This window comes from Emydura macquarii, unplaced genomic scaffold, assembly GCF_026122565.2.
Source record: "Emydura macquarii macquarii isolate MOO-44397 ecotype Brisbane River unplaced genomic scaffold, CSIRO-AGI_Emac_v2 contig_2365, whole genome shotgun sequence".
NCBI classification, from domain to species: domain Eukaryota; kingdom Metazoa; phylum Chordata; order Testudines; family Chelidae; genus Emydura; species Emydura macquarii.
Genome location: NW_027132502.1, coordinates 25392 through 50915, shown reverse-complemented (window position 1 = coordinate 50915; position 25524 = coordinate 25392).

Here is a 25524-nt window from a genome sequence, read left to right as displayed (position 1 = left end):
GTTCATTTGACATTGACTAGCTGTGATACTTGAAGAGCAAAGGCCAAATATCAATACATTTTACAGCTGTTTCCTAATTTCCTAAATTCCAAAATGAGTCTGCAGACTGAGTAACAGGTTAACTCCCACAGCCTCTGCCCTCCTGCAGATACTGCATGCACTCTTACACAGAGTAATTCTCTTCCACTCAGCACAACCATAACTCAACTGGGGTCCCTAGTAAGCCTGGAAGTAAGGTATGCACAGCTGCTGCTGTTCACCTTCAGGGTGAGATTTTAACCAGAAATTGACAATTTTTTTAATTAGAAGGAAACCAAGTGAAATGGGACCCACAATGTCTTGGGAAGCAGCTGCAGTCAGCATGGGTGTAAGAGCTGCAACAGCAATGAAAGTTTGAGGGAGAGGGACAGGCCCCCATGATGTAGAAATTAAGATATCCTAGGGACCTGGAGAAGGCAGGCTTACCTAAAAGATTGCAGATGGGAGAAGTAGCCCTCCCTGAGAAGATCCAGGAGGGTAAGGCAGCTACCTGGACTCCCACAGAGGATAAGGAATGGGGGAGAAGGCCAAATAGTCACCACCAGAAGATCTGGGATTGGCAGAAGGTGCTAACTGGTTACAAAGATTTGGGCAGATCAGGGCCCAGATAAGTGAGGGGTTCCAAGGCCTTGGAAGGTTGAGGGACTGCAAAGAGGAGGGACCAGGCAGGTTTAATCAGTTTCAGCAGAACTCACCCAACTTCACACAGGTGAACTAGAAATTCAAAGCAACAAAATTCAGGAGTCAAGAAACTGCAGAGCAAAGCTAGACTTGCTGAAACTTAGTGCAGCACCAGCAATAATCTGATCTTTGCCCCATAGACAGAACCCCTCTCACCTACCCCAGGGTAAATCAAGAGCAACTCCCCTAAATTCTATGGTGTTACACTAGCCCAGAAATGATGTGACATCAGAATCAGGCCCTGTGTGATAAGCTATACGCTGCACTACACAACCTTTAGTACAAACAGGCTTTACAAACCTTTGAAGGAGAAAAATCACACTGTCTTTGACTTTAAAGTGCAACCGTTTTACAGAAGTGCTCAAGAGTTTTGCTGCCTATGTATATTCAGTGTCCCATCTACTTACCTGAATGATCAAAAATAATTATTACTGCTTTTCTCTCCTGCTAGCTCTGTACAAGCCAAGACAGCTACAAGAGAGGAAGCTAAATTCTATTCTGGCTCACACACCGTCATCAGAATTGCTAAATTCCCACTGCAAAAATCTTTATTGCTGGCTACTCAGAAAAAAAAATTCAGCTTGACTTTCAAATCTCAGTTTGAGTTTGGAAAGCTGGCAGGAAAAAAATCTTGTTTACTAAAATCTTGTTTACTAAACTGAAGAAATTTGCTTTACAAACCATTGAGGGACCGTAACCAGAAATTCCCAGGATCCCTCGAACCCTTTTTCAGAGCAGAGCTCCACTTTAATCTTTGATGAACAACAGTATTTTGTTCCATGGCAATATTTTATTGCATAGCAACATTGTATGCCTCTTTACTTCCTTCTGTGCATGTGAACATGTACCTGTTCCATAGGGCAAAGATTGAGCTGATGGCACCACTATCTTATCTAAATATGACGATAAGGGATTTATGAGCACAGAAGATTTATGTAATATCTAGTGCATGATTATTCAAGCCCCCGCAAAGGGCCAGATCCAGTGGGAGCTCAGGGTGCCTAGCCCTTCAAAGGATCAAGCCCTAAATATGGTGATACCCTCTTCATAGATGACAGCAATAAAGACAAAGAAGAGAGAAAACTCTTCGGACAATTAACAGAAGACCCAAAAAATAGAACTGACAGATATGGCATCCTGGATCCTAGGAAATTGTTCTCATTGTTGAGAAAGGGGAAGGGTGCGAAAAGACTTAATTGTTTTCTGAATGAAAACAACAACAGATAAGATGACAATGGGCTTTGCCCACACCCACAAGTTGCATTAGTTTAATGAAAATTGGTTTAAAAAGCAGTTTAGCTAAATCAGTGCCAACTCTTGTCTGTACATACGTATATGCATTTAAAATCGGGTATATGGGTTTAGCTTGCACCTATAGATTTACAGACACAATATGAATCAGGTTTAAACTTATATAAGAACATCCACACAGGGTTTTGCAATTTAACTAAATCAGTTTAAAAATACACCTTTAGTTAAACTTGTGCAACTTTGTGTTTAGACCAAGCCTTGGATTGGACAGTGTCCTGGTATATGTATGTACTGTGAGTGTAAAACTACCCCATCAGAAAGGTAGCATTTTACATAAGCTTCATATCCTCTCTGCAGTATGCCAGCCAGCAGTGACCCAGGTTCCACTGGTGCCACTACCAGTTTGATCCAGATTCCAAATTGTTACTGAGAAGGAAGAAACTTCATAACCCATTGCTAATCCGCTGGGTCAACCAATCTCCCCACAGTACCACTGACTTTAGGAACATCACATGTTTGGATACCATCAGCACAGCTCAATGCAACTACCATTCATCAGTGAGAACTTGCACTGAAGAAAATTGAAGACACAGAATTCAGTATCAGGATACAACTATCAATTTTAACAGCCATTTAAAGTGTATAACACAGGATGTATTTAAAGCACTTACTATGGTGAATAGATGGTGGATCTTATGTTTGCTGCCTTTACTATTTAATTATTTTATCACCAGGGCCAATTGTTTTATGCTTGCTTTTTAATTGCCCTATTTCTTTTAAAGGCCTAGTTGGTGGAAAAAATCCTTTGAGTTTTTCACATTATGCATCAAACAGTAACGTTCTGTCAGCAGATGTATTCAAGAGCCATTTGTATAGATAAATAATCCTTAGTTTACTCGTCTCTCCCATTGTTCTGCAAATGGGTTTAACTAAAATAGCACTGGAGTGTCAAAATTTCAGCATAATGAGATGGAGAGCCACAAGCAGATTAGACAAAACCGCCACATATATCAATGGTGGAATGGGAAAATAGATTGTAAGTAGATTTGATCAAAAATGCGATATATTCTCTTCAAAAGTTTTCAAATACAGTGAAAATGGGCTCATATGTGACACAAGTGCTGCCTACACCTTATGCTGACCTTCTTTCTACAAGGTAAATTTCACCCAGGAAAAAATAAATATGGAACCCCGCAAATGTCTTTATTACAGAGTCACTTTTCTGACCCAACCAGAGGTGAGATTTATAGCCAATATCCTTGTTTCCCTCCCACATCTTATTCATCATAAGGCCCTGGAATGACTGCAATAAAACAAAGTTATAAAACCTGCTGCAAGCAGAGGAGCTCGCATCTCCTTTGGTGCGTTTGATTGGGGAAATCTGTTTGAATCCAGTAAAGGCACCTGGCCCCTTGAAGCACCATGGCTGCTATAAGTGTTATGTGCTATGTGGCCAGGGAGGAGGGGAATTTGTAATGTAGGCTGCAGATGGTCTGAAATCTGTTGTCTGGTTAAAAAAATCCAAACCCAGAATGAGTTTCAATTTCACTGCACTGAAATTGAAATTCACCCTGTGCAGAGAGCCAAGAACAAGGTGCAGGTAGGTACCACTTATGTCCCTAGTTTGAGACATAAGTGGGAAATAAGTGGTGTATAGGCCTTTGTGCTGGCCCTCCGCGCTGGGGTGAATTTCAGTTTCAGTGCATTGAAAATCAAGCAGATTTAAGCAAAGGACTATTGTACTGTCCAATACAGTATCTTCATACCAACAACATTGTCTCCCAGGAAGCTTTACAAAATTATCAAGCATGCAGTAGGAGAAATTAAAGAGGAGGCATAGCAAGTTGATTAGCCAGATTCCCAGAGATCCCACTGATGTCACAGGCAGCTGCAGGTGATCAGAACGTCTTCAAAAAGAGGCCACAGATATTTATAGCTGGAGTTTGAAGACAGTTGGAGTCAATGAGCAAGATGCTCTCCTGCTGTATTCCCCTATCTGTAAAATCTTTACAAAGACCTTTGAGATATCCGGATAAAAAGCTCTAAGTATTATTATTGTTCAGCAGAGAGCTATAGGGAGGCTGTTTCAGATGCAAGGAGCTATAGAAGAGAAGGTTCTGAAACCAACATTGGCAACACTGGGAAGAGAGAATAGGCCTATGTTATATCAACAAAAGAAGATATGAGATTGTGTGTGCCCGAATGGATGGATTTATCACAGGGATGAATTTATTTAAGGAAGGTAATTTACCCTAAGGAGGGAGACCAGTGGAACTGTTTGAGGTTGGTATTGGGCTCTGTGAAGGGGTTCACTCACCACAGGTGATGAGTCCTTGTCGCTGCTCTGGGGAGCAGCTCTTGCCCCATCTGGCACCCTCTTCTATCAGTAACTCAAGCTGTGACCCTCTCCTCTCTCTCTTCATGACTCAGAGTTCTCCCACTTCGTGACTCAGTCCTCCCGCCAGGTCTCTATAAAGTCCTTCCCTTCCAGGGCAACAAAGTCTGTGCAGACCAGCTATTTGGTTGGCATCTCCAATGCTCCTGTGCCACTTCCCAGGAGATGGTAGGGGAACCCAGACTCACCTTTTACACTGGGTTCTAGCCCAGGGACCCTATAACCAACAGCCAAGGTCTGCACAGTCCTACCCCTGGCTGTTATTTCCCTAGGCTTCTTCCTACCTAGCCCTCTCAGGCTTCCTTTCCCCATAACTCCAGTGGGGTTGTCCCTTCTTCCAGGGATAGAACTGCAGGGCTTAGGTTCCCTCCTCCCCTCTTCTCTATCCCCAGAGACTGACTGCAGACTTTCTCCCTACAGCCCCCTTCTGCTGAAAACTTCCTGGCTTTATAATCCACCCTACTCCTGCCTAGCTGGGCTTCTTGTTAGGTCTGGCTCTCCCTACACATGCAGCCAGGTTCCCTATTTGGCCCCTCAGGCCTACATTATCTCTTTCAGGGCCTGTGTGGAGTAAGCGCCCCATCACAGGCTCAAATTGTCAATATATTGGGACCGCACTGAGCTGCTCAGATGGCGCAAAGCAGGGCTAAATGAGCCATTGCAGGATTTTTCCTGCATAGGGGGATTTTGGGTGGTGTAGACCTGCTTTCTTTCCTGGCTGCTGATACTGAGACCGTGGTGGAAAGGAAAAGGTTAGAGGGCAGAGTGGGATCCTGGCACATGGCTGATACCTGGCAGTCATAATGGCCATGAGGGCAGCTGATAGCTGATGTAGATTAAATTAATACTAGAGACTGGACAATCCCTCACAAGTGGGTGGGGGTTTAAGGCTACTTTTGCTCACACTCCTTCCTCCTATCTTGCACTGAGCACTCCTCATCCAGACTGCAAAACTGGGGCTAATGCATTTCTCCAGTAAGCAAGTCCTCTCCTTCTGTACTGAACACACCCTCTTCCCGACTGGTTGGTTGATGCAAACTCAAATATTTGACATGGAAAATGACTTCTGAGGAGAGAAGCAGATGTCTGTTGACTGCAGGTGAGCTCCCACCTTCATCCACCCAACCTGCTTCTGGCAGGCCTAATCCCAGGCGGAGAAATGCGGTTGGAACAGTAATGGGTTGTGACCCATTGTACACAGGTATCAATTCCTGCCTGACTGAAATGCAGTCACCTGTGCATGCCAGTACAAATGTGTTTGCTCTTGCCAGTAACCCCTTCATTTTTTTGCAACATTCTTCCTTATACTCAGCTCTGGCAGAGGAAATAATTTCCAGTAAAAGTACAAAGTCTGAATCACTTTAGCCGCTGGGAAATAACTACACAAGGAACGTGGTCAAAAATGTGAGGTCAGGATTTCACACACACACACACGCATGCGCGCGCACACACACTCATGTAAAAACCTTCCTACAGTGTACATGTCCTAGGTGTTCCATCCAATACAAGGAAACACTGTATAAGTTCTGGCAGACATAGATACCTGCCATGAAACCCATCTGCAGTAGCAGGATCACAGAGTGGAAGTTGGCTGGCCCCAATCAATCAAAAGCTATAGAGAGATCAACCTGAACACCCCATTGCAAGAGATGCTTCTGAGAGACCATAAGGGGCTAGGAGTTAGGGGAAATGGCCTGCATGATTCAGCATGCATAACCCATGTAAAGATCATATAATCATAGAATATTAGAGTTGGAAGGGACCTCAGGAGGTGTCTAGTCCAACCCCCTGCTCCAAGCAGGACTAACCTCAACTAAATCAACCCAGCCAGGGCTTTGTCAAGCCGCAGCTTAAAAACCTCTGAAGATGGAGATTCCACCACCTCCCTAGGTAACCCATTCCAGTGCTTCACCACCCTCCTAGGGAAAAACTTTTTCCTAATATCCAACCTAGACCTCCCGCCCTGCAACTTGAGACCATTGCTCCTTGTTTTGTCATCTGCCACTACTGAGAACAGACTAGCCCCATCCTCCCTGGAACCCCCTTTCAGGTAGTTAAAGGCTGCTATCAAATCCCCCCTCACCCTTCTCTTTTGCAGACTAAACAAGTCAAGTTCCCTTAGTCTCTCCTCATAAGTCATGTGCTCCAGCCCCTAATCATTTTTGTTGCCCTCCGCTGGACTCTCCAACTTGTCCACATCCTTTTTGTAGTGGGGGGCCCAAAACTGGACACAATACTTCAAATGCGACCTCACCAATGCAGAATAGAGGGGAATAATCACTTCCCTCCATCTGCTGGCAATGTTCCTACTACTAATGCAGCCCAATATGCTATTAGCCTTCTTGGCAACGAGGGCACACTGTTGACTCATATCCAGCTTCTTGTCCACTGTAATTCCCAAGTCCTTTTCTGCAGAACTGCTGCCTAGCTTGTCGGTCCCCAGTCTGTAGCTGTACATGGGATTCTTCCGTCCTAAGTGCAGGACTCTGCACTTGTCCTTGTTGAACCTCATCAGATTTCTTTTGGCCTAATTCTCCAATTTGTCTAGGTCACTCTGTATCCTATCCCTACCTTCCAGGGTATCTACCACTACCCCTAGCTTAGTGTCATCTGCAAACTTGCTGAGGGTGCAATCCACCCCATCCTCCAGGTCGTTAATGAAGATGTTGAACAAAACCGGCCCCAGGACTGACCCCTGGGGCACTCCGCTTGTGACCGGCTGCCAGTTAGACATGGAGCCATTGATCACTACTCGTTGAGCCCTATGCTCTAGCCAGTTCTCTATCCACCTTATAGTCCATTCATCCAACCCATACTTCTTTAACTTGCTGATAAGAATACTGTGAGAGACAGTATCAAAAGCTTTGCTAAAGTCAAGGTATATCACATTCACCGCTTTCCCCACATGCCCAGAACCAGTCACCTTTTCATAGAAAGCAATCAGGTTGGTCAGGCATGACTTGCCCTTGGTGAATCCATGTTGACTGTTCCTGATCACCTTCCTCTCTTCCAAGTGCCTTAAAATGGATTCCTTGAGGACCTGCTCCATGATTTTTCCTGGGATTGAGGTGAGGCTGACCAGACTGTAGTTCCCTGGATCCTCTTTCTTCCCTTTCTTGAAAGTGGGCACTATATTTGCCTTTTTCCAGTCAACAGGGACCTCCCCCAATTGCCACGAGCTTTCAAAGATAATAGCCAATGGCTCTGAAATCACATCAGCCAACTCCCTCAGCACCCTCAGGTGCATTGCTTCTGGCCCCATGGACTTGTGTATGTCCAATCTTTCTAAATAGTCCTGAACCAAGGGCTCTGGTAGGTTTTAGTCTTTCAGAAACCGACAGCTGAGTTTTCATCATGGTTACAAGTTCATCCATTTTAGATCCAAAACCTGAACAAAAACTGGGTGGACCACCCATTTCTTTATACAGCTCAGGCCTTTGATCTTGGTCTTCTTTATACTCTTATAATTCTATCCTACTTAAACCTAAGGTCTGTCAAGGATATTACAGGAAATTGCCCCATCTGTTACATAGGCAGAGTGGTTTTTCCACTTATGGATGCCCTTCCAGGAAACTGCTGAATTTGGCTGAGAAATTTAAGTGTTTATTAGTAAACTGAAAGCTTGTGTTCTGGTCTGTAGAATCCAAATAAATGATTGAGAGAAAACCTAATAAATAACAGAAACCATAACTGTATACAATAAAGATAGAAAATGGAGAGAACTTTCCTCCCATAAATGGAGAAAGAGAAAATGGAGAGGATTATCTCCACACAAAAGGGACACACCTGCCTTTTAAAATATATAAGCCTGTTTTATCTAGAGCTCGGAATCTCATCAGAATCATATCACTTTGCCAACTCACAGACCTAGACGGCATGAAAGCAAGTGCTATAAAATAGAAACATCTCTGCTGATGTTGCAATTTGGATTCCTGCTTGCTGTCACCTGGCTAAAGAGATTTTTATAGTTGCCTCCACCCATTAGTCAATATATTCTTCTGTTTTACTCTCTTCAGCCTCTTTCCTTCCTGTTAGTAAAGTCGGTGGATTAATATGTGGAGAGTACTGCACAGAATATTTAACTCTATCTTCTAGAATGCGGACACACTGGCACTTACAATGCATTTTAATTTTATTCTGTCACTCAGTGCCGGACACCAAAGGGTAAGTAACACAGTACTGAGTGTATCTTCATGCAGCTATTTTGGATAATATAAAAGGCAAATATGCATTCTGCCCTTTTAAATGAAGGATATTATTCAAATGAATCATGTAATTTTAAAAATATTGCAATAATTTCATTCTATTGAAATGTGTTTTGTGTTAGCCACTGGCCATAACAAAGCTGTGGAACATATCTGAATCTCTCCATGGCACATCTGTAGTAATATGTAATATCTGTAAGGAGGGACCTTGAACAAACTGTACACAAAATTAACAGTCTCTTTTGACTGCTGTGAACATTAATCACCTGTCTTTCTAGCCAGATATTCTAAAATGCCTGTCACCATGAAATCTCATTGCTATGCAACAAGTTAAAGACAGCACTGAGTGTGCTTTAAATGGCAATATTCTTCCAGCTTGACCTTGCTCCTGGAGTCTGTGGTTGAGTGGCTTTGTTTGCTTTGATTTGTCCATCTTCATTCTTCATCGTCCCTGCTTAGCTGTAAGGCAGCCTGCTTCAGGAAGCATCTTCCAGTTACCTTATGTGTTTCTTTACTTCATGCTTCACTGCTGAAATAGACTAAAATGAATGCCATTGTTTGTTCCAAAACTTTTCTATTTCTCTGCATGTCATTGCTTAGATTTTGACGGCAGGCAATATACTGCATGTCTGTGATGCATTTGCTTAGGGAGAAATTCTCCACCCCACTTCAAGCCCGAATGAAGGGTCTTGGAGAAGGGGTACCATGGAGATTGGATGGATGGAGTAGAATCCTATCTCCCACCAGCTGTAGAGCACTAGCAAAGCCAGGTCAGAGCTGCTGGTGCAGCCTTAAGGTGTTTGCAGTCCATTTCTGCTAGTTCCACATTCCCACACCTATGCCTGGGGTGCACAGCTACTGGATCCATTAATTGGAGATCCAGCCTCCCTGTCCCTGCCCTGCTCCAGGCTGGTGCTTGGATCCCTGCTTTGGTTTTGGCCCATCTCTATAGTGCACTGTGCTTTATTATTTCTGTAGCACCACAAGGTGTGCATGGTGCTTCGTAGACAAATTGAAGAACAGGTCCCTGCCTGGAGGAGCTCTCAATATAGTTTAGAGAAAGGGCTGCAAGGGTATGTGTGGAAGGTGCAGGAAATAAAAGCATTCTAGCAATAGGCCATGAGGTATATTCTGGTTATATGCACCTCAAAATGGTAGCATGTTACACCAGTTTGCATGGGTGTAAATGATGACACAATGTTCGAGGTAGCGGTGAATCAACCTCTTTATCTAAACAAAGCCTTATCCAGTTATCCCTCTTCCAGATCCCAATCCCTAACCACAAGTGGGGCACCTGTTCCACCCCGTCAGTGGGGATCTAGAGCTGAGTATCATCTACTCAATGAAGATAACTCACCCCATCTCTGACACAATCTCGCAGCCTCATGACAATGAAAAAAGTGAAGACACAACAGAGCTTTGTGGCTCATGTCTGAGGGGGCCTTGGTTCTGTCAATAAACAAGCTAAAATGGTGTATGTGCAAGGAAAGGCCACCTGTTCTCCTGGAACTATCTCCAGGAGGTCGGAGGGGTCTACGTTTCCCTTTAAACGTGTGTTGTTAAAACAATTGTTTCTTATAGATTTTTTTAAAAAGTCTACATGGATTTCACTGAGTATTTTCTTTGGCAGGGTCAAGCAAACAGATCCAACCCAGGGTTTTGGAGCCTGGTATCCTGGAACAGGTACTTACCTTTCTCCCTCTCTTCCTTGTATTGTTAATGTCCCATGTACCAGTGCTGCCCAGAAAATATTATCCCGGCCCATTTCTCTACCCTTTAATCCCACTATGTTTCAGCTTACATCACCAAATGTGATTTTAACAACAACTCGAGACCATTTTGTGACTGGACCCAACCATGTAAAGTGAACCAAGGAGCCTGGATAAGAACCAAACATGCCACTCCAACCAGTGGAACGGGTCCATATGGAGACTACCCCAATGGAAGTAAGAGTTCATTTATAACCCTGTTGATTTCCCTCTGGATGTGACATCTGCTGGGTTTTTCTTCCTTTCTTAAAAAATGAGGTTCATTAAGCTTTTAAAATTGTTCCTTCTGCCACTAATTTGCTTTCCTACTGAGCCCTGACTTAGCTAAGTGCAAGACTCTCTCACCTTGTCAATCACAGACAAAGTAATCTGACTTGCCCCAAGCAGGATGGAAGTCCCTGTTAATGCAGCAAAGCAGAAAAATGCTGGATACATGATGCTGTAGACACCAGCGCAGACTTCAGCATGTGTAGTCAACGTTATTCCAGGGCGGTTTGGCAGCCAGATTATATTGACATAAAAAGCAGTCACTCTGGAGCCAGCATGGATATTACACAATATTACATAGTATTCAGGCTGGCAGAGAGGATTACAAAGATCGAATTGCTAAAAATATATTTGACAAGCCGGTCATAGGTTATGTGTGATCAGAAAATGAGTTTGAATGTAGTCAGATCATCAAGAGACATGGCTGCGGGGGATCACTTTATCATATGCAGTGTTGTAGCTGTGTTGGTCCATTTACATCATCACTATCCTATCTGATCACTTAAAAGGGACTCAGTCTCCCAGATCTTAACTGCAGCCATATTACCTCATGCTATTCCCTCCTCAGATGTCACAGGCTAAAGAGCATCAAGCCTACTTGGACTAGATAGACCCGGTCGGGAAATTATTTATCTTTCAGAATGATTTTCTGATGAAAAATACAGTTACTGCAAATTTTGTTTTGAGTTTACAGAAAAATTTCAATTTTCTGTCAGGAAAATTGAAATGAAATATTTTATTTTGGGTCAGTTCAACCTAAATCAGAAGATTTTGTTTTTTACGCTGACTCAAAATGTTTAATTTCCAATCAGTTTAAAAAACCCTCAACAATATTTCCCCATGGTGCACTGTCTTACGGGAGTCGTAGTTCCATCCCCTATTCTCTCCCATGGGCCAGGCTGTCTGCAGGACTACATTTCTTAAAAGGCAATATGGTGATTTCCTTCTGACTAAGCTCAATAGTACATCATGAAGTCACATGGCTCTGGATGCATTATGGGAGTTGTAGTCTGGGCAGGGAACCTGGCCAATTAGTATGATGGACCCTAAAATACAACACATGTAAAACAATGCATCATAGGCAAGCAGTTTAGTGTTGAAAGGAAGTGTTTTGGGTCATTTCAACAATCTGAAATGAAACATTTTGATGTTGTGAATAGTTAAATATTTCAATTCAATCAAAATGAAACATTTCAACATTTTCAAATAGAATTATTTTGGACTATTTTGTTCCATGTAAATTTCAAAATTTAAATTTTTCATCTTATCTCAGGATGAAAAAAAATGTTGCAATCTCCTGCAGATTGCAAAATCAGAATTTTGCTCAGCTATAGACTGGAGACCTTAAAGGAAAACCTAGGTGCTGAAGGAAGGGGTATTCAGTAGTTAGCACTCTTTCCTGGTTTAAGGGGTCATTAAGCCATCTTTCAGAAGTGACATAAAATATTTTGACCAAGTGTGGTCATGAAAATGTCCATAACACTGTTAGTAAGACATGGGGTGTTTTAGCGCTGGTCTTCAGGTTTTATTCTAGGCTGGGTAATTGCATTCTGCCTGCTAACTACTAGAACCAGTATTCTCCTTCACTTCTTGTCCCTCTTTGTCATGTAGTGTTGATCTAAGCTGTTAAATAGTGCCCAAGACAAGACTTCCATTTTAAATTACACCTGAGAAAACACAAGGATTTAGCAATTGTCTTGCTCTTTTCCTCCTGCAGATGGCCATTTTATTTACCAAGAGGCCAGTAACCTCATTCCATTCGACACTAACAGGATTGAGAGTCCTGAAATTGTGGTTTCTGGAGACATATGCATAGACTTCTGGTATCACATGCTTGGGTCAGAGGACCTGAATGAGCTGAAAGTGATTATTCAGAATGAGGGAGTGGAATCTCAGGTGTGGAGTCGGAAGGGAAACCAGGGTTCTTCTTGGATCCATGGTTTCACCACTGTTCCTTTTCTGACTGAGCGGAGGATAAAGGTAAATATGTTGAGAACACGCCATTTTGTATAGTATGAAAAGGCTGCCAAGTTTTGCCCTACCCTTGCAAGCTTTAAGGGATTGTGCCAAAAATCAAGGAAATCTTGGTTACACCTTGCAATTCAATTATCTTAAATAAAGTGTAGTTACATTGTAATTACAGTGCTTTTTGCCCTTCTGACTACCACTCCTTCATACCATGTTAACTGTATGAGAACTGCTTCAGCACTATACATACAAAATGATGGGGTCAGCATACATATAAAATAATGGGGTTTAAATTAACTGTTACAACTCAAGAAAAATCTTGGAGTCATTGTGGATAGTTCTCTAAAAATGCCCACTCAATCTGCAGCAGCAGTCAAAAAAGCTAAAAGAATGTTAGGAACCATTAAGAAAGGGATAGAGAACAAGACAGAAAATATCATATTGCTGCTACATAAATCCATGGTATGCCCCCATCTTGAATACTATGTGTGGATCTGGTTGCCCCATCTCAAAAAAGATATATTGGAAAAGGAAAAGGTACAGAGAAGGGCAACTAAAATGAGTAGGGGTATGGAACAGTTTCCATATGAGGAGAGATTAAAAAGACTGGGACTTTTCAGCTTGGAAAAGAGACGACTAAGGGGGGATATGACAGAGGTCTATAAAATCTTGACTGGTGTGAAGAAAGTGAATAAGGAAGTGTTGTTATTTACTCCTCCTCATAACACAAGAACTAGAGGTCACCCAACGACATGAATAGGCAGCAGGTTTAAAACAAACAAAAGGATGTACTTCTTCACACAACGCACAGTCAGCCTGTGGAACTCTTTTCCATGAGACGTTGTGGTGAAGGCCAAAACTATAATAGGGTTAAAAAAAGAACTAGATAAGCTCATGGAGGATCGTTGCATCGATGGCTATTAGCCAGGATGGGCAGGGATGCAATCTCATGCTCTGAGTGGCCATAGCCCCTGTTTGCCAGAATCTGGGAGTGGACAACAGGGGATGGATCATTTGCTGATTGCCTATTCTGTTCATTCCCTGTGAAGCACCTGGCACTGGCCACTGTTAGAAGACAGGAGACTGGGCTAGATAGACCATTGGTCTGACTCAGTGTGGCCATTCTTATGTTCTTAGTTAGGGTGTAAATACAATGTAGTTAATGAACCTGGATTCTAAAATGACATGCCTAGGTAGGAAACTAATGATGTGATAATGAATGATTTAGCCATGTTAGCCTTCCGTCATATAAATTAGTAGAAACTATCTGAAAGCATAAGCACTGTGTAGTTGATTACATGGTAATTAAGGCCACTGTCTCATAAAGTGTAACCAAAATCATCTGTGTACAAAAGCTGTTGTAGGAGTGGGGAGGAGTTTGGAACAATTCCCATTTTGGCACATTCCTGCCCTTGGAATTATAGTGGTGCTGCACCAGTAACTGCTTAAAATATGCAGCAGAAAATTGCAATCTGAGCAAAATGTTTATTTCAAGTGTTCTGTAACTTGTTGGCTTTTCCGACACTGCTAATCATACAGTTCTGCTGTAGTGCCTTGGAAACATCATTAGATTGATTCTTATGTATACTTATACATATATCGTCTGAAACTTAAGTTGTCAGCTTGGGACCGGAACTGTCTTTTTGTCATGGGCTGGAACAGCACCTAGCACAATGTGGCCCTGGTCTGTAACTGGAGCCTGTAGGCACTACTGCAAATAACTAATATACATAATAATCATTGCTCTTTCTGGCCCATGATACAGAAGTTCAGATCTTGCGGCCATCTTGGCAAGCAGTTTATTTCAGTTTCTCATTCTTTATATTAGTGCACCCTTCATCCTGGGTTCCTTGCAGAATGTGGGATGTGAACAGTGCTTTGGGAACATTTGGATCTCAACACTGCAGCTTGGGCCCACCCCAGCTTTTCATGCTGATACCCAGTGTCTTGTCACAATTTGTCCCCCACACTAGTTGTTCCCAGTTAGAAATATTCCTTAATTGTGCTTAATTCTCCACTCACTTAGCTTACATTTACTATTCCCTCAAATAGAGCTACTCCTACTTTACACCAGTACAACTAAGAGAACAATCAGTTCCAGTAATGCTTTTAGTTAGATGATATGTAAATATCTGTCTCTCTCCCTCAGGTTGCCGTACATTTAAGGCCAGATGCTTTCCCTAAATGTGGCTTGTTTTATTGTGAATCAAGTTTCAAATGCTGGATGCTACCTAAATCTGGCCCTTAGACTTAAGTAGCACCTTAGAAAAGAATAATAATCAGTAATCACTTATCACCAGGCAAAATGGAATGTCTCTCCCAGTCCCTGCTTTAATACACAACATTATTCCAAGAAAAGAGAAGCCCCAACTCTCACATGAGACATTTAATAATAGAGTAGAAAAAGCACTTGGAAAATACAGTGAAGGGAATCATCCTGCTTTGGCTGTGAGGCTGTCCCTTTGCATCTCCCAAACATGTCTGATTCTGTGATTCACTTTGCATCCTGCCCAGGTTACTTTTGAGGCTGTTCGAGGATTAACAGAATATGGGGACACAGCTGTGGACAATGTGGGTGTCAGGAATGGGCCCTGTGGTAAGTCTATCCTTGTGTCTCAGTGCATTCCCATCCCCTTTTTCCATTTAAGTTGCTTACTATGCCACAGTCCAGTAAAGAATAAGGACTCTCAAAGGTCCAAACCTCATAAAAAGGAAGTAAAAAAATTCACAGTGAAGCTCACCTAAATTTACTGGGTTTTCCCCTAGTTTCCACCCAAATCTTCTTCAGCATCCCAAACTTGTTCCAAATGAGCTGCAAGGTTGCCAGAAAATCAGTCCATGTTCATGAAATTCAGCAAACGTAGGCTTGTAATAAAACTCCAAAGCAGCTGAATGTCACCTGTCTTGGGGTTTCACAGAGCTCTCTACTCAGCATACAACAGTAAAGCAAGAAAGAGCCAGAACTTCTCTTCCTATAGGAGCTCTGCAAAACACACTGCATTATCAAATGTTACAAAGAGAAATAACTGTTAATCAGTAAAAAGGAAGTACAGCTCAAACCCTCAGATCATAATATCATGGGGCTTGGGGAAGTTTGATTCTGAATTGGAATTTGAAGCTGGTCCATATCTGTGTAACCACCAAAACAAAATCCCAGCTCTGAACACACCTAAACTTTGGAATAGCACTGTCCTGCAAAGTGTTTGCAACCCCTCCAAGTATGGTGTCATCTGCAAATTTTGTAAGTATACTCTCTACTCCATTACTCAAGTCACTAATACAAATATTGAATAGTACCAGGCACAGAACTGATCCCTGCAGGACTGCACTAGATACACCTTCCCCGTCTGACAGTGAACCATTGATAACTACAGCAAGAATTCAGTGGCACTTTAAAGACTAAGACATTTACTTTCAGCAGGCATAAGCTTTCGTGAGCTTCAGCTCACTTCCTCAGATGCAGTAGGTATAAATGATATAGGAAATAGGTAACATATAGGGGGCATCATATACATATACTAGTCTTTCAATCAGTTGTGCACCCACCTAATAGTAATCTCATCTAAATATTGCATGTATGTAGGCAGCACTTTGAAAATATATAACACTGTACATTTCATTGATGGATATTATTATTACTATAGAAAATATGTGTGGGGAAATATCTCCAGGTCTTGTCTGTAAGATACTTCTTGTATAATGAGAACAAAAAGACTCAGATTTAAGTAACATAAAACTGCAGGGCACTTGAGGGACTAAACTCTGGGCACAGAAACCCTCAAAATAAATAGTTTTCTTTAAAATCCAATGAGTAGTGTTTTAATACTCTTGAGGCTCATTGTTCTGGGGCAGAAAGAGTCACTTCCTGGTTTTCCCAGGCTGTGCAGCACATGATTCAGCCACAGGATGGAGCACAAATGTAACCGCAAGAGGGAAGAAAAGCACTACTTTCAGACGTTCAGTGTTATGGCTACTAATGAGGACAAGGGTTATGCTAATCAGTAACGCTGGTGAAAATTTTTTTCTTAAAACATTTTTTGATAGAAAACACCTATTTGATTAAATGGAAATTTTTATGAGGAAAAAATCATTTTCATTGAATTTTTTTTCACATGAAAAATTTAATTTCCCACCTAGCTGTACTAATCATCCAGGGAGTTTTATTCCTGATTTTCATTTTTTTATTTATAGAATTTTTTTCACTTTATAGCTTTAGGGACTAGGGACAATATTTGTAGGTCCAGATTCTCCTCTTCTTTCTGCACCAGCAGAACAAAGTCACCCTAAGCTAGCATTCAGGGATCTGCTGGTAGCGCAAAGTCAGCGTAACGCTCCTAACTGACCCTTCCCACTCTGTGGCTGGTGTACCGGGCATAATAGAGGAAGAAGATGTGGACAGGCTCGGCTGCCCTTTGGGGTTGTTGGCAGCTAGCACAAAATCAGCGCAGCCTAAAGCTGATCTAATGTGTGCAAGGATACATATTGGTGCTCTGAGGAAGCATAAAGGCGAGTGAAAGATATTCATTCAGGTATTTATGCATCTAAATGACATAATAGTGCATCCACACATAATTGGGGGAGTATAAATTCAGTAAACTAGTCAATCAGTCAGGTGTAACTCACTCAAGGTAGGTCTCCTGGTTGTATCATGTGCTACTGCATACTCAGTTCACCATGGAATGTTTTAAGGGGACTTCAACAAATGATGCCAGCTGGTTTCACTCAGCAAGGAAAAAGAGAAAGTGCTTGCACACTAGGAAGGATTTAAGCATTGCTCTGGGTTGGTGCATTACCTTTGCCATTTCAGAGGTTTAACTATAAATGCAACCAGGTCACCAATGGAATAAGTTTAATGTTGGCTGCCTGGTCACATTGGCACTAGTGGCTCATATCACACGGGGACAACACATTATAACATCCCTTTTGAGAGAAGTCCAGCTGCGAGATGCTAGAATGTGTAGCAGGCAGAAAGGCGTATGCATTCACAGAGCTTATTAGGGTACCTTGCACAGTGCCTTCACTTGTTCTGTCTGGCACAAGGCAGCTCTTTCAGCTCTCACTTTCATATAAATAAATATTGTTTTGGAAAAATAAAGAAACTCACTAGACTAGCAAAAGCAACGAGAGTCCTGTAGCACCTTAAAGACTAACACATTTCTGCGGGCATAAGCTTTCGTGGGCTGCAACCCACTTCGTCAGATGCATGAATTCTGCATCTGACAAAGTGGGTTGCAGCCCACGAAAGCTTATGCCCGCAGAAATGTGTTAGTCTTTAAGCTGCTACTGGTCTCTCGTTGTTTTTGCTGTATACAGACTAACACGGCTACCCCTCTGGAACTTTTCACTAGACTAGACAGACTAGATTAAGTTCACTAGACTAGAAAATTGTAACTTTCTCAATATTAACGCGTCAACATTATTACTATTGTGCTGCATCTACTGCCAAACCAGAACTGCCAACACCTACAGATGGGGTGACCTTCACTGCTCTTGGAGATGAAATAGATGAAAGCCACACATCCAACTGCAAATACATTTCCAGCAAGGGAGGTACAGGCTGTGACAGGCTCAGTCACTATTACCCAGTCAGCAATCAGACAAGCTTCTCTGAAAACTCAAGAGGCCTGATTTGTCTTTTATTTATGCCAGTTTTACAGTGAGACGGTTCCACTGACTCCAGCAGAAATATTCCTGTTTTACCCTGGCGTAAGGGAGAGGAGAATGAAGCCCTATGTTTTTTGGTGAACAGGTATACTGGTGATTCTGTAGTTATAATTCATTGTCTTGGGTGATCTTTTTTTAGTGATGGAGCCATCTACCACACCTCCAGAATCATCAACTGCAACAACAAAACCTGCTTTGCCAGTGATAAAAGGTAACTGTAATTCATATACACAGATTCACCAATAGACAGCAAGAGGAATTCTGGTTTTATTCCTAGCTCTGCAACTGATTTGGTTTACTTAATCTCTCTGTGCTTCAGTTCCCCCATCTGTAAAGTGGGCAGAAAAATATTTTCCTACTGCACAGGCACGTCTTAGGACTTATTTTGTTAACGTTGTCGAGCATTTTGAGACCTTTAAATGAAAGGTGCTGTAGAAGTGCAGAGCATGATCCTCGCATGGATCAGGACCAGTCCAGATTCAAAGGTGTCAGCTGAACACACCCGAATATTAATGGAACCGTATTCCATTCTTCATCTGCAGAGGCAACCTGCAGTGTACATAGTGACCCCCACTATTACACTTTTGACAAGCAGCCTCACACATTCATGGGAAATTGCACCTACACTCTGTCCAAACTGTGTGATGGGAACAGCACACTGACCTACTTCAATGTGGAGGCAGCAAACGAACACAGAGGAGGCAACACGCGTGTGTCCTATGTCCAATATGTGGATGTTGATGTTTACAACTACAGGATAACTCTGGGTAAAAACAGAGTTGTGACGGTAAGAACTGGGGTCTATAATGAGAGTTCTGAGCTCCTCAGTTTACCTACTATGTTTTTCCCCTCTTATCATGAATGTTTATGGTACAAATCACAGGGAAACAGACATTAAAAGAAAATCAGTACTAACCTTCCCTCGAAGTGCCCCCTCAAACAGATACCATTTAGTATATTTACTCTTTGTATGGTAGTCAGAGACCTCCAGATTAGGATGGCATAAAGGCCTAGAGAGAGAGAATAATAATTAGAAATTTAAAAACTACTTAAAGACTCTAGGTGCAATTTTGTGCTGTGCTTCTCAGAGGCCTCAGCACAGAACTCATGGTCCACGGGGTATGAATTAAAGCTATGGTAGCTTTAATCCCGGTCTGTTCCACCGCCTGGAGACAGTGCTTAAAGGGGTCTGAAATAAGGGAGGGGCAGGGGGTTCTATCATAATCTGAGCCAAATAAATTTTCAGGCACTTGGTAAGAGTGCTTAAAGTGCGCCCCTCAGTGACCCTACTTGAATTATGTATTTATTTGGCCATGTCTGAGACTCTGCCCACTTTAAGCTCTGGCTAGAGAGGCTCCCAGCATAATTTAGCCTGGGGATGGGGGAGGCTATTTTAATTACCACAGCTCTGCGGACAGCAGAACTGATGCTGTGTCCCACCTTTTCCACTCCCGCCATTGGCACCCTCCTTAAGCCAGGGCTTCCAAGGGGATACTAGAAGGGCAAGTCTTACACGGTCTACCACAGTGCCTGTGCTTGGGGACTCCTCCCCTGCCCAGAGACAGGGATTTAGGGCCCTAAAACAGGGGGACTCTCCACTAGCACGTCCCCCCCTCAAGCCAGGACATTGCATTGCAAGGGGTCTTCTGCTCTAGAACCTCTCTGCCATCCGAGTTCTGCCTCTTCCATGGCCCTGCCCTCCCACCAGGTCACCTTTCGAGTTCAGTCCCCTTCCAGGGTAACGACAGTCCAACCACACAGCCAAAGAAACTGTTCATCTGCTCCGCCTTGGGCTACTCTCCCGCCCCCCTTTCTGGGCTCAGTTCTCAGCCCCTTCTGGGTTAACGTTTTCAGAGACCCCTACTCTGGGGCCCTTTGCTGTCTTAGCTGAGCTCTGCCTGCCAGGCCTTTCTCCTTGGAGGCCCATCTTCCTCACAGGCTCCCCTGCCTTCCCTCCAGGGCTCTCTGCCCGCTTCTCTCAGGGCCCTGTCTGCTGCTTGCCGGCCTTACCTCAGGGCCTGCCATGGGAGCCTATGGCTGCCACCTCTGAAGTCCAGAGAAACCCAGACCTGGGGCTGGGCAGTCTGGGTCATGAGGGGGAGAGCAGTGCTCGGTGCCACTCGCGCCCTCCTCGCCCTGCATGTTCTACTCTTTTAAATGGTGACGCACTCAGGAGCGAGAGTGGAGCAGGCCGAGCCAGCAATGGGCCCCGCTTTCCACCCACTGAGCCACTGAAGGACCCCTCATCCCAGGCCCAGCCCCGCTTCCTCCCCTCCCCCTGAGCCACTGACAGACCTCACGTCTCCGGGCCCAGCCCCACTTTCCCTGCCAAGGCATCGCTGGACCCCACATCTCCAGGCCCAGCCCCTCTTTCCCCTGCCAAACCTGGCCCCACATCCCTGGGCTCGGCCTCACTTCCCCCCTGGGGCCTCTCCCCAATCCTGGCCCCACTTTCCCCTGCTCAGCCAGCGTCGGACCCCGCATCCCTAGGGCTAGCCCCGCTTTCCCCTGCTGAGCTACTGACAGGCCTCATGTCTCTGGGCCCAGCCTCGCTTTCCCATGTCAAGCCATCAACAGACCCAGCATCCCCGCACGCAGTCCCACTTCGCTGGCCTGCAATGGAACCAACGTCCCTGAGCCTGGCCCCACTTTACCCGCTCCACCAACCTAGCACCAGGCCCTGCATTCCCCTCCTTTGCCCAGGCCACGGAAAATGCCCGGGTCTCCTCAGCCCTGGCCTCCCCCAAAGGCAGTGCCCCCCATCCTCCCAGGGCACAGACTCAGCAGGGGTTCAAATCAAGGATGGCCCCCATATAGAGTGGAACTCAGGGGGAAAGGTGAGCCAAGGGCTGGAGAACAGGAGGTGAAAAAACTCGGGACTTTTAATGTCCAGCGAAGACTTACAGAGTTCCTGGAATGGCTACCTCTAAAAAGGAACAATCCAGGGAAAACCTGGGCAGATGGCAGCCCCACAGGAGCCTCACTTATCTCTGGCAGTTCCCCCTTCACTAGTGTTCATCGGGCTAACACCTCACCCCGTGAGTCCTGGCCCCTCAGGCTGGGAGGCAGTTAGTTATGGCACAGGTGGGGCTGCCCCATTTCCCCTTAAAGGGAATGTCTACATTGCAGTAAAAAGCTGGCGGCACTGAATCTGAGCCCGAGTCAGCTGGCTGGGCCTGCGGGGCTAAAAATAGAAATGTTGATGTTCCAGCTCAGGCTTGGGACACTCTCCCGGGCTCTCAGAGCCCAGGCCCCAGCTCAAGCCTGAACATCTATCCTGCCATTTTATAGACCCACAGCCTCAGCCCCATGGGCCAGGGTCAGTTGACCTGGGCCAGCCGCGGTTGTGCCGTGAGTCTTTAGTATTGCAGCATCACCATACTCAAAAGGCCAGTCCTCCTATAACTGGTCCCTTTGTACCATTCCAGACTCTTTACCCAGTGTCAGGGGGTCGGTGCAGGGGTGAAGATCTCTCTGATTATAAATCTGACTCAGAATTGGCAATAGGTCACATGACTTCATTAAATAGCTTCTTATGAGAAAGTAATACAGTAATATGTGTGACAAGTGAACCACCTTTTAAATGTACATTGAGATCTTTCCAGTCTGATATTAGAAACAGAAATGAATACTGTTACACATCCTTCTCCAGCTTCTTCTCTTCTTGTGCTTTTCTCCTTCCTTTCTTTACTGATTTCATTTATGAGGATGATGATGATGATGTTTGGATAAAGTAAAATTAATTTAAGACCCCTTTTTACACTTATCTGTAGATTTTTTAAAAAAATTAGCAGCTAAAGCAAGCAGAATTTGATCATGAGCCTATCGTTAGTTAACGTTTGCACAGCCCTTTGAGGGTACAGCTACTCCGCAATTACACACCCACAGCTGGCCCATGTTAGCTGACGTGGGGTCACATGGCTCAGGCTGCGGGGCTATAAAATTGCAGTGTAGATGTTTGGGCTCGGGTTGGAGCCCAGACTCCTGGACCTTTCCCCCACATGGGGTCCCAGATCCTGGGCTGCAGCCTCAGCCTGAACTTTACAGGCCAGGAGCCCAAGCCCTGCAAGCCCGAGTCAGCTGACACGGGCCAATCATGAGTGTTTAGTTGCAGTGTAGACATACTTGAATGTGCAAATGCTGCATAAGAAGTAAACAGGCATTCAAGGAGCACAGCATAAATATCTAAAGCAGTCAGATATTATAGATAATTATTATGTGCCCACAAATGCCTGTTTAGTCACAAAAGCAGATTCTGAACTTCCAAATGGGTGTGTGAGTTAAATTTGGAGATACAGCTTAAAAGGCTTGGCTTTTTAAAGACAAATAATGAAGGCTTTCTGTTTCTTGTACGTGCAGGTGAATGGAGTGATCCAGATACTCCCTGTGGTATTGGCATCAGGTGTAAGTATTTCCTTCAGTGGACAGTACGTCATGGTTACCACTGCCTTCGGGCTGAGAGTTAAATTCAATGGAGTTCACCGAGCTGAAGTGATTCTTCCCAGTATATACAAGTCTAAAGTCTGTGGAATGTGTGGAAATTACAATGGGGACAAATCAGATGACTTCCTTAACCCAGATGGAGAGATGGAAGCAAATTCGGTCAGCTTGGGCAACAGCTGGCAGGTTTATAACGACTCCAGGTAGGACTCCAAGCACTCCGCTAGTCCTTAGCAGATTGATATGCACTGAGTGGGTACTTTAAGTGCTTATTAACTGTGATACTAAAATATCCAGATTTGCTGGATGAAAAATAGTCGTATCAGTGCTCACATTGTTCATGTAACTGTGACATTTCACAGGTGTTTTGACTGGGATGCAGAAAGAGTGAATTTGAGCAAAAATATCACAAAGGTCTAAACTGGGTCTTTAAATATTGTTTATTATTATTAATTAAAAACATGTAACTTGAAAATATTTTTTCCTTTTATGTGCTCTTTATGTGTGTCCTTCATGTGCAAAATCTGTTTGTAAATCTTTATCAAAAGCACTCAGGCTATGTCTATGTCGAATTCCAAGTGTATTTTTTCCCCATTCGTTTCATACCCAAAATCAGCAGAGACATTTTTTCTCAAAAATATTTCATGCTTAGACAGGGGCAAGCCCTGGAATTTTACTAAATATGTTATGCAAAACATCTTGGGCTTCAATGAATTTCTCTGCATATTTTTTCCTCCTAGCTGTTTCCCAGATCTTGGCCATATCCCAAACTGCTCAGACGATGAAAAACAAATGATCCAAAGCAACAACTACTGTGGGCTGATCACAGATCCAAGTGGCCCGTTCCAGCAGTGCCATTCTGTAGCTGATCCATTGGTTTACTTTGAAGACTGCCTGTATGATCTGTGTGAACTTCATTTGAACAATGCAGCTCTCTGTAATAACCTACAATCATATGCTGATGTGTGCCAAGCTGCAGGCGCCCAAGTGGGAACATGGAGAAATGAAACATTCTGTCGTACGTACCAAAGCTGATTTTAGATAATTATAGGTGGGGTTAATAGCACAGCGTACTATTAAAGTTGCCTGACTTTTCCCATTATAAGACCCTGTTTTCAATTGCTTATAACTTTGCCAAACTTTAATCATTTGGACTGAAATTTTCCATGCTGGGTATTTGCCTCAGGCTGAATTTTCCTGGAAAAAGACTTCGGACAAAATGGTTCCTCCATTTCTGAAAATAAGGCTAGAAAAAAAATACATTTTTTGCTTATATTAAAATATTTTAAAGACTTCTTCTTTGAGATGTTCTAGCACTCCGATACTTTGGAGGACATGGCCTTTGTGTCAGTGATGTGCTATTTGCTCTCTGTGAAAATCTGCCCAAATATGGCCAAGTCAGAAAGCCTTTGAAACATTGCATTTCACACGTGCTCAGTAGAGACTTGTTAGATCTTAACAGCTAAACTCTCTGATGATTCTGTCCTCACTGAGCCTGCTCCAGCCCTCACAGCTCCCACTGCTGATCAGGAGACTCATGCATCCTCTCCACAGAGAAAGTGAGCATGTTCCATCCCTTCACAGCTCCAATAAGAGCAGCTAAGCAGGCTTTTGTCCAGGACTGAAGAGGTGAAGCTGGACTTTCCCTGTAATGGCTGCTCTGGGCCAGGGTTGAGCCAGGTACTAGAACTGAGAGCACAGAGCCAGTCTCTCCTGTGCTGTCAGTGTCCCTGTCTCCCCCCATTTGGCTCAGACAGCATGGAGGAGGAAGATGCCTGATTCAAATGCAAGCAAACGTTGCATCATGGGAGGGAAAGGTGTAGACTGGGACCAGAACAAGGTGCTGAGAGGCGGGAACTAGGATTGGCTGGGGAATGAGCCTGGGGAATAGAATGAGGAGAACCTGGGAGATGGGGGTGGGGAAGAGAGAAAACTTGGACAGCGATGGGCTGGAGGGGACATGACAGCAGGAGCCAGGCTTCAGAGTAGTGAGCAGACGAGTCCCGCTAGGGCATACTCCCCACTTGAGCCTGGAATGGAACCCAAGATCCTAAGTCTCACCATTTCTCTGCTGTCAGCAAATATCTGTGAAACCCACTGGCAAAGAGTGTGTCTCATCCCCTGCTGGGACTGCTCCTGCCCGGGCACTGAATGAGGCAGAGGTCCTGCAAAAAAAAAAAAGATGATCATGTAACTAAAGATTTTCATAATGCATGCATACAAGAGGGCTGAATTAAGGTTGCACAAGCAAACTTAATTCTGGCATTTCTTAACATTTGATTTCTTGACTTTACAATCTTAATAATGTTCTTTTAATGTGATTTGGTGTGTGGGAATGCAGGGGAGTGGAGGTGCCATATATGTATATAACCAAAGAAAAACTAAGAACCACTACTCGCTCTTGATTTTTTTTTTTTACTGACATTAATCAGGAGTTTGGGAATGAAGAAAAATATAAATTAAGTAATTAAAAGTAATAATAAATAGAAAAATCACATTGATATAGTCCTGGCACTAAAAGTTCCATCTGTCAAGCAGCCAAGAAGAGCAATTTGTTCTTTCCCTTAACTCAATTTTATTCAACAGAAGTTTCCCTGTAAAGCAGGAAATATCCTGCAGGATAGATGGAATTATCTGGGATCAAAAGGAAAAACCAGAAGTGAAGTGACAGTTCTGATAGAATAAAAGTTGACTAAAGTTTTTGGTATTGAGACCAAAATACTTTTAAAAGGGACAAAATATATTATTGCAAATAAATAGTTAAAAGGAATAATTTGCATGCTTTTTCAATTTACAGCCCTGATCTGTCCACCCAACAGTCACTATGAAGCATGCACTGCAGCCT